This window comes from Miscanthus floridulus, chromosome 5 (genome assembly GCF_019320115.1).
Source record: "Miscanthus floridulus cultivar M001 chromosome 5, ASM1932011v1, whole genome shotgun sequence".
Classification (NCBI taxonomy): Eukaryota; Viridiplantae; Streptophyta; class Magnoliopsida; order Poales; family Poaceae; genus Miscanthus; species Miscanthus floridulus.
In genome coordinates, this window is record NC_089584.1 from 42,812,768 (window position 1) to 42,823,786 (window position 11,019).

Below are 11,019 nucleotides of genomic sequence, written 5' to 3' on the forward strand. Positions count from 1 at the left end.
ACACAAATGAGAAAGGCTCATAAAATGAAGCCAATCTTGATCTAATTTGCACACCTCTTGAAATATCACCAATGATAGTGTCCAATGGATGATCCCTTGCAACATTGGTTGGTTGGAGGATTGGAACTTGATTGCTTCCACTTGCTTGATCATTGGGTTGAGATAATGTACTGGCCACTTGATCTTGTTCATTATCATGAGATCCACTTGCACTAACTTGATTTGTATCATCTTGTATATTTGAGTTAGAGAGCACTTGCACTTGATCATCTTCATCATCATTCACTTGCCTAGGCCTCAATTCACCAACATCCATGTTCTTCATGGCATTTGAAAGTTGAATGCCTCTAACATCTTCCAAGTTCTCATTCTCTACTTGTGAACCCTTGGTTTCATCAAATTCAACATCATGAACTTCCTCAAGAGTACCACTATCCAAATTCCAAACTCTATATGCTTTGCTTATAGTGGAATAACCAAGTAGGAATCCTTCATCACATTTCTTGTCAAACTTGCCCAATCTAGTGCATTTCTTTAAGATATAACATTTGCAACCAAAGACCCAAAAATATGCAATGTTGGGCTTTCTACCATTCAAGAGCTCATATGGTGTCTTCTCTTTCCATGGGTCACAATAGAGGCAGTTGCTACAATAGCAAGCCATGTTGATAGCTTCGACCCAAAAAGATTGACTCACATTGTACTCACTAAGCATAGACCTTACCATATCAATGAGTGTTCTATTTTTCCTCTTAACAAGGCTATTTGATTGTGGAGTGTATTTGGCCGAGAATTGATGTTTTATTCCAAATTCATCATACAACTCATCAATTCTAGTGTTCTTGAACTCACTACCATTGTCACTTCTAACTCTCTTGATGGTTGTTTCAAACTCATTGTGAATGCCCTTGACAAATGATTTGAATATTGCAAACATATCACTTTTGTCCACTAGAAAGAATACCCATGTGTATCTAGTATAATCATCCACTATCACAAAGTCAAATTTATTTCCACCAATGCTAGTGTATTGTGTTGGCCCAAACAAATCCATGTGCGATAACTCAAATGCTTTACTAGTGCTCATCAAGCTTTTCTTTTGATGGGTGTTTCCAACTTTTTTTCTAGCTTGACAAGAGCTACAAAGCTTATCCTTTTCAAACACAACATCTTTCAAGCCTCTAACCAAGTCATGCTTAACCAATCTATTCAATTGTTTCATTCCAATATATCCAAGCCTTCTATGCCATAACCAACCAATGGTAGACTTAGTGAACAAGCATGTAGATAATCTAGCTTCACTAGCATTGAAATCAACCAAGTATGGATTCTTATATCTAAAGCCTTTGAAGATCAAGTTAGAGCCATCTACACTTATGATCTCTACATCATCTACCCCAAATATGCATTTGAATCCAAGATCACACAATTGAGCCACGGATAGCAAATTGAAGTTCAAGCCCTCTACTAGCAATACATTGGATATGCTCATGTCATTTGATATTGCAATCTTACCAAGCCCTTTGACCTTGCCTTTGCCATTATCACCAAATGTGATACTATCATAACCATCATTGCCATTGGTGTTGATTGAGTTGAACATTCTTGCATCACCGGTCATGTGTTGAGTGCACCCACTATCAAGAACCCAATGCCTTCCTCTGGCTTTGTAATTGACCTACAAAAGAAGATCAATTCTTTTTAGGTACCCAAACTTGCTTAGGTCCTTGAAGGTTAGTCACTAAGCTCTTTGGTACCCAAATGGCTTTCTTCTTTGAGCCCATCCATGGTTTACCAATGAACTTAGCCTTCACACCATTTGTACCCTTGGTAAGCATATAGCATTAATCAAGCTTTATAGAAGATACATTAGCATTTTTGCTCTTGTTGTTGCATTTTTGCTCTACATGACCCACTTGCTTGCAACTAGTGCAAAACTGACCATTGTTCTTCACAAAACTAGTCTTGTGATGAGCAAAGGCTGCCTTGCCTTTCTTGGGGGTGTAGCCCAATCCCTCTTTGTAGAGAGAAGCTCGTTGGCTACCCAAGCACATAAGCAAATGGTCCTCACCACCATAAGCCTTAGCTAAGGTGTGAGTGAGCTTGTTGACCTCCTTCTTGAGGTTCTCATTCTCAACCACTAGTGAGGCATCACAAGTGAGACCATTACTACTAGATGAGGTAGAAGTGGAAGTGCTACAAGAAGGGTTTGTAGGAGCAACAATGATAGTCATAGATAATGATTCATTAATTATATCACAAGTTAAGCCTATATTGCAAGTTTCAACATGCTTCTTTTTATTTTGCTCATTAAGCAAAGAAGAATGAGCTTTTTCAAGCTTCTTGTGAGCCTTGCTTAGTTTCTCATGGGCTTCCTCTGGCCTCTCATGAGTTGCTTTAAGCTCATCAAGGGCTTGCTTAAGGGCTTTTACCTCCTTATTCAAGCTCTTGCATTCTCTTCTCTTAATGTCAAAATGTTCTTTAGCATCATCTAGCATGTCAAACAATTCATCTTTGGTAGGCTCATCATCATCACTATCACTATCATTTTCATTTTCATGTTCATTTTCATCATCATGTTCTTCATCACTTTCATCATCACAAGATTGTACCTTAGTGGCCTTAGCCATGAAGCATGATGAAGATTCAAAGAGAGAAGGCTTCTCATTGATAGCAATGCTTGCAAGAACCTTCTTCTTGGTGGTCTTGACATCATCACTATCATCATCATCATCACTTGATGAAGCATCGCTATCCCAAGTGACTACATATGAACCACTCTTTTTCTTCTTGAAGGCTATCTTGTCCTTCTTCTCTTTCTTTTCCTTCTTGTCCTTCTTCTTGTTCTTCTTGTTGTCATCATCATTGTTGCTATTGTATGGACATTGAGCAACAAGATGATCTTTGCTTCCACACTTGAAGCATCTTCTTGACTCTTCTTTGTTCTTGGATGAAGACTTCTTTCTCCTAGCACGATAGCCCTTCTTCACCATGAACTTGCCAAATCTCTTGACAAAGAGAGCATCATCATCATCCCATGAATCATCATCTTTACTTGATGTTTCTTGCTTGACTTTGCCCTTGGATGATGTGGCTTTGAATGTCATGCTCTTCTTCTTGTCATCCTTCTTCTCATCTTTCCTCTCCTTTTCTTCCTTCTCATCATCATCTCTATATGTATCATCGGTCATTATATCCCCCAATACTTGGTTTAGTGTCATGGTGTCCAAACCGCTTCTCACTAAAATGGTGACCAATGTACCAAATCTTGAAGGCAAACATCTCAAGAACTTATGTGAGAAGTCCTTGTCCTTCACCTCTTCACCAAGTTCTTTAAGGTCATTGACAAGCACTTGAAGCCTACGAAACATCTCTGGCACACTTTCATCCTCCTTCATCTTTAAGCTTGCAAATTTCTCTTTGAGGATGTATGCCTTTGCACCCTTCATGGCTTGAGTGCCCTCAAATGATTCTTCCAACTTCTTCCATGCCTCATGAGCCATCTCAATATTCTTGATTTGCTCAAATGTTCTTTCATCAATTGCATCATGAATAGCACTTAGAGCAATGCCATTGTTTTGGAGAAAGCACTTCTTCGGTCGCGGTGGGATTCTCTGGATCTTCAATCTCAATGTTGGTTTCTACCACCTTCCACACTCTTCTATTGATTCACTTGATATGTGTGGTCATCTTTGACTTCCAATATGGATAATTTGATCTATCAAATTAGGGTGGCTTCTTGGTGTTGTTGATTTGAGCCATTTTTACACCGAAGGTTGTTAAGCCTCAAATCATGGTGACCTCGGCTTTGATACTACTTGAAAGGTCATAATGGCTAGAGGGGGGGTGAATAGCCTAATAAAAATTTTCTACAACAACACTTAACAAAATGGTTAGACAATTATGAGGTGGAGCAAGTGTTGTGCTAGCCTACTCAAAATGCAAGCCACCTACCACAATTCTAGTTTAGATAGTATCTATTCACACAATAGCTATGACACTACCCTATGTTAGTGTGCTCTCAAAGGCTAACTAAAGAGCCACACCAACCAACCAACCAAGCTCTCACAACTAGCTACACTAAAGAGCTTGACAACTAGTTTGTGGTAATGTAAAGAGAGTGATCAAGAAGGTTATACCACCGTGTAGATGAAGGAACCAATCAATCATAAGGATGAATAACAATGAAGACTAATCACCTCAGAATCAATGATGAACACAATGATTTTTTTCCAAGGTTCACTTGCTTGCCGGCAAGCTAGTCCTCGTTGTGGCGATTCACTCACTTAGAGGTTCACGCGCTAATTGGCTTCAAACACCAAACCCTCAATAGGTTGCCGCACAACCAACACAAGATGAGGATCACACAAGCCATGAGCAATCCACTAGAGTACCTTTTGGCTCTCCGCTGGGGAAAGGTCAAGAACCCCTCACAATCACCACGATTGGAGCCAGAGATAGTCACCACCCTCCGCTCAATGATCCTCGCTGCTCCAAGCCATCTAGGTGGCAGCAACCACCAAGAGTAACAAGCGAATCCCACAGCGAAACACGAAAACCAAGTGCCTCTAGATGCAAACACTCAAGTAATGCACTTGGATTCACTCCCAATCTCACAAAGATGATGAATCAATAATGAAGATGAGTGAGAGGGCTTTGGCTAAGCTCACAAGGTTGCTATGTCAATGCAAATGGCCAAGAGTGTGAGCTTGAACCAGCCATGGGGCTTAAATAGAAGCCCCCATGAAATAGAGCCGTTGTACCCCTTCGCTGGGCACAACATGGGCTGACCGGACACTCCGGTCATGTTGATCGGACACTGGACCTCAGTGTCCGGTTGCCCGACGACAGCCACGTGTCCTGATCTCAACGGTCACTTGAGTTGATCAGACGCTGCGTTATAACTGACCGGACATGCCGGTTCCTCAGAGACCAGCGTCCGGTCACCTTGTGACCAGCGGAGACTAACTCCTTTTCACCTCTAACTTCTTCACCCTTGCTCAAATGTGCCAACCACCAAGTGTATCACCATGTGCACATGTGTTAGCATATTTTCACAAACATTTTCAAGGGTGTTAGCATTCCACTAGATACTAAATGCATATGCAATGAGTTAGAGCATCTAGTGGCACTTTGATAACCGCATTTCGATATGAGTTTCACCCCTCTTAATAGTACGGCTATCAAACCTAAATGTGATCACACTCTCTAAGTGTCTTGATCACCGAAACAAAATAGCTCCTACAATTTATACCTTTGCCTTGAGCTTTTTGTTTTTCTCTTTCTTCTTTCCAAGTCCAAGCACTTGATCATCACCATGGAGTCACCATATTTATGTCATGATCTTCATTTGCTTCACCACTTGGAATGTGCTACCTATCTCATGTTCACTTGATAAACTAGGTTAGCACTTTAGGGTTTCATCAATGCACCAAAACCAAACTAGAGCTTTCAGCCATACCAGTGGCTTGTGTTTGCGCGCGTTGCATGAGCGTGGGACGAGCTATGATGGGCCGCGTCGGGCGGTTTTGCTTTTTATTTTCTAATGAATTTGTTCATGCTTTTCTAAATTAAGTTGTGAACTGATCTTTGATAATTAGTATAAAATTATGTAAGTATCCAAAAATCGTGAAGTAAATTTTGTTAGTCTCCTAAATTCATGCTCTAGCTGTTAGTGTATTTAGCTCATACAGTTATGTGGTATCCTTAAGGTTACTTTATTTATTGTAATATGCTTGTCGTTAGTAGGATTATTTAGAGGAAGTATTTTTGTGATGAAATGGTAGAAGTGCTAGCTCTAAAAATTTTACAGTAGACTCCTAACATTATTAGGCACTCACTGTAATTTTTGTAGCCCTAGAGTAGGTTGTTAAATAGAGTAGCTAGTACTCCTTGTTTTATCGTATATAGAGTAAATCGATATTAAGAATAAGAATGCCTTTAGTTGCTAAGTTAATGTATGAAATGTCTCGTACTTGTTTAGTGGAAATGATAAGTAACGTAGCGTCTTAGTCGGTAGAGCTAGTTTAGTAGCTTGATAGATGTATTTTTATTTTAAGAGTTGTTTTTGTCGTATTACTAAGTGTTGCATCATCATTTCTGCATGTAGATAACGAGTTGGTAGAGTTTGTTCCTGCAGGCGAACAGGAGTTTTAGGAGATCATTGAGGAGTATGAGGAGGAGATTCTCGTATAGGAGGGAGCCCCGAAGCCATTTGTTTATGACTCTATTGACACACCGCCTGCCCAAGGCAAGCTCTGATGCATAACCCTTATTTTGAATGATCACTAGATATATATGATGTGCATTTATGTTATAGGCATTTTATGGAAACTATGCATAAATATATCTACCTATGAGTCCTACTAGTATAGGTCGAGTAGCTGTTATGCTCAGGCTATCGGTAGCATGAGTAACCTGTCGTTACTCACAATAGGTGATTATTATCACTCATGATAAAATGGTGGAAAGAAAAATGGAGAGCGAGTAGGGATATGGTTTGGGTATTGGTCGGTGTAAGAGGTTGTGTCCTACGGCCAACGGGGCATAGCTTGGTTACACTTTTTCCCTATCTGTGTCAGTTAAAGACCGGCCGTTGCAATGGACGCTAGGCAAGTCACAAACTTATTATCCCGAGCACATACTTGGGTATGGGCGTAGGGAAGACTTGTTGCTCTCTTGTCGTGGGTTCCAGCTCTTTCTAGACCGACTGATTGGAGGTGGGGATGGTGGAGGTCTAAGCACTGCACTGAGTCCAGGACTCAGGAGTGGGGGCTTGGAGTCCAAGTTTGGACAGGGACCTGGACCCCATGACAGGAGAGTGATGGGTTGATCTTGCTTGTGCCTGGGGTACAAGCAGGGCATGTGTTTCGGGGTACCTAGCTAGGCACATTGATTCACGAATCGCCGGGTAATCCAGTACTGCTTGTCTAAACTCTAGCACCATAGTAAGAACTAAAAGATGAAAGGTGAAGAAATGGAATTGTTGCTCAACTCTTGCTTGAAAGTAGAGTAGGTGCTTACATAAAATGGCTAGATAATGAATTAATCATGACTGCTAATAATAACATAAATAAGGATTCACTATTAGTATGGCTTTCTGCAAAAAGGAAACCAACAAATTATAAAGTTTATCATATCCCTTAGAGTCGGGAAATTATTCCCACTAGTCGGATAAGTCTTGCGAGTACAATGTGTACTCAGGGTTTATTTACCCCTATTGTAGATATTGCTTGAGATGTAGCCATTGTGTGAAGGATTCTTTTGGTGGGCATAGATGGATCCTTGCTTATTATCGATAGATATTTACTTGATGTTTATTTTCATTCCACTGTTTAATATTCCGCACTCTGACTTTGGTAATGTAATAATACAATTTTTAAGAACTCTAGATGTATAAAATGGACTAAGTTGTAACTCGTTCTTATTATTGGATCCTTGGGAAAAAATATGGATCTTTCGGGCTCTCCCTTAGGGTGTGCCCAACGGAACCCGTCCGATGTAGCTCGCTCTCGGGGTGCTTAGTGCCAGTGGAAGACAAGTGCCTCTGTAAGTGCATTATTTTGGGTAGTTCTACCACAGTTGGTCTAGAACCAATAATGAGTCTACGAGTCATCACGCTTTTACAAAACCTAAAAATTTGACCAACAAAAGTTTGCGAAAAGTAGGATGCGATAAAATTATGTAAATAAGTATAAGCCCTAGCAATATGGTCTATCTAGGATAGCAGCACTGGTTTTATCTAATTAGTTTTCTGTAGGCACACTAACTTACACTGCGTAAGAATCGTTTAGCATACGGAAAGTGAGTGTGCGATGTGCCAAAAATTTTGCAAATGCCGCTATATTTCGGCTTGAGTGAACGGATAGGCCGATACATGCATCATGAAAAGAGAATTTTGTTTAAATTAAATTTCCCCTACACATATAATTTGGATTAGTAAATTGGCAGGATAAATTAAAAGAATGCTTTAATAAATGTCTTATCATTTCTCTAATCCCTTGTTTCTGATTGGAAGGGTTGTCCTAAGTGGTTGGTTCCTATCTGTTACAGATGAACATGAGGTCCGGCCGTGGGAGCACTAGTGCCAGGGCGGGCCAAGGTGAAAGTGGTCGGGGCAATGGAAATGGCAACGGGGAGAGCCATGAGGCTCCACGCCTGGCTCCTCCTCCTCCGCCACCTCCACCTCCGATGACTTATGTGGAGATGTTGGCTGCTCATCGCAAGTCAGCCCATGCCATGGAGCTGCTGGCACAGGCTATTGGTGGCTTCACTCGTGGAGGCCACAGAGGCAATGGTGGGAATGGGGGTGGTGCCCACGGTCCTGAGGGACCCTGCTCTTATTAGGATTTCTTAAAGACGCACCCACCCACATTCACGCCCATGACTAAGCCTCTAGATGCGGACCATTGGCTTCGTATCCTAGAGCAAAAGTTTCAGCTGCTCACCATAACTGATGACCAAAGGGTGCGCTTTGCGGTGCAGCAGTTGTTGGGATCTACTAGTGCATGGTGGGATACATTTAATGCCATGCAGCCTATGGATCATCGAGTGACCTAGCAGGAGTTCACTATGGCCTTCAGAGAGTATTATATTCCTGCTGGTGTTCTCAACAGAAAGTTGATCGAGTTTCTAGACCTTCGGCAAGGAAGCATGTCCATGATGGACTATGTCAACAAGTTCAACCACTTGCCACAGTATGCTAGGACTCATGTGGATATAGATGAGAAGAAGAGAGACCATTTTTACCGTGGCCTCTCTTGCATTTTGCAGAAGGAGTTATATACTGGGAACTATATGACCTTTGGGGCAATGATGAATGTTGTTATTGCCATGGAGGGCTTGCAGCAAGACTTGCAGGCAGAATGGAAGCGCAAGCGGGTGGCTACTAGGTCTTCTAGTCATCCCCATGACCAGAAAGTATAGGTTGTCAGGCGGGTGCCCTATCAGTCTTTGGGTGGGCATTTGTTTCGACAGCCTCAGCAGACTTTTTAGGTTCCTTCCATGCAGTATCACGCACCTACTCAGCAGGTGCAACCTCAGCAGCCCCAGGGATAGTAGGTACCACCTCATCTAGGACAAGGGAACAAGCCTGGTGCTTGTTTCAAATGTGGCAAGGAAGGCCACTATGCCCAGGAGTGCCTGCAAAACTAGTCAGCCTAGTCTGCTTAGCCTTTAGCTAACTCCAGGCTAATCAAGCAGACAATTATCAAGAAGAAGGTGTTAGTCAGCCGATCTGGATAGGTTAATTTCATAGAGGCTAAGGAAATATTGTAAAATGAACTGGTGATGGCTGGTATGTTCACCATTGATTCCCATCCAGCTTATGTGTTGTTTGATTCTGGTGCATCACATTCATTTATGAGCATGGGATTTGCACACCGACACAATATACCTCTTATGGCTATACCTTTTGCCTATAGAATCAGTACTCTGGGTGCGTAGTTGTGCGTTAATACTTGGATGGACACAGTAAGCTTAGGGCTAGCCACTCACACTTACCATCTCCAGTTCATGGTGCTGCCTGGGCAAGGCATTGATGCAATTCTAGGAATGAACTGGTTGCATGTATATGGGGTAGTCTTGGATCTAAAGCAGAGAGTTGTCCAGTCATGGCTTCCTTCTTCTAAGGATAGGATGTCTCTTCTTGTACCCTCAAATCCAGCCTTACCTGTTGCTGCTCATGCTAAAGATTCTCCTAATCTTGCCTCTATTCTGGTGGTATGTGAGTTCTAGGATGTTTTTCTTGAAGATATACCTGGGTTGCCACTAGACAGAGATGTGGAGTTCTCCATTGAGTTAGAGCCTAGTACTGCTCCTATCTCCCAACGCCCGTACCGCATGGCTCCAAAGGAATTGGCTGAAATGAAGAAGTAGTTGGATGAGTTGTTAGAAAAGGGCTTCATCTGTCCTACCTCTTCACTATGGGGATGTCCAGCCATTTTCATGAAGAAGAAGGATGGCACTCTACAAATGTGTGTGGATTACCGCCCTCTCAATGCGGTAACCATTAAGAACAAGTATCATTTACCTCGTATTGATACTTTGTCCGATCAACTAGCTGGTGTCAAGGTGTTCTCCAAGATTGACCTTCATTTAGGCTATCATCAAATCAAGATTAGACCACAAGATATACCAAAGACAGTTTTTTCTACTAGGTATGGGTTGTATGAATACCTAGTCATGTCTTTTGGTCTCACCAACACTCCTGCATTTTTCATGTACCTGACGAATTTAGTCTTTATGTCGGAGTTGGAAAAGTTTGTAGTGGTATTCATTGATGATATCCTGATATATTCCAAGAACAGGGAAGAGCATGCCCAACACCTTTAGATAGTACTAGCTCGATTGTAGGAACACAAGTTGTATGCTAAATTCAACAAGTGTGAGTTTTGGTTGGATCGAGTGCAGTTTTTGAGGCATGTTTTGACACCTGAAGGTGTTTCTGTAGACCCCAGTAAGGTGCAAGATGTACTAAATTGGAAGTCTCCCAAAATCAGTGCACTACATTTGTCAGTTCCTTGGTCTAGCTGGATACTATCGGTGTTTCATTCTAGATTTCTCCAAGATAGCTTAGTCGATGACCAAGCTACTCCAAAAAGAAGCCAAGTTTGTTTGGCGTTCAGCCTATGAAGAAGTCTTCCAAGCTTTGAAGAATCTTCTTACCACTGCTCCTGTCTTGGCCCAACCAGATATTGATAGACCTTTTCATGTATATTGTGATGCCTCGAAGATGGGGTTGGGATGTGTGCTTATGCAGGAGGGGCGTGTGATAACTTATGCTTCACGCCAACTGAAAAAGCACAAAGTGAATTACCCCACCCATGATTTAGAGCTGGCTGCTATGGTCCATGCTCTAAAAATTTGGAGGCATTACTTGTTGGGCAACAAAGTACATATTTTTACATATCATAAGAGCCTCAAATATATTTTTACTCAGTCTGAGTTAAATATGAGGCAAAGGAGATGGTTGGAATTGATCAAGGATTATAACTTGGAGGTACATTATCACCCTGGAAA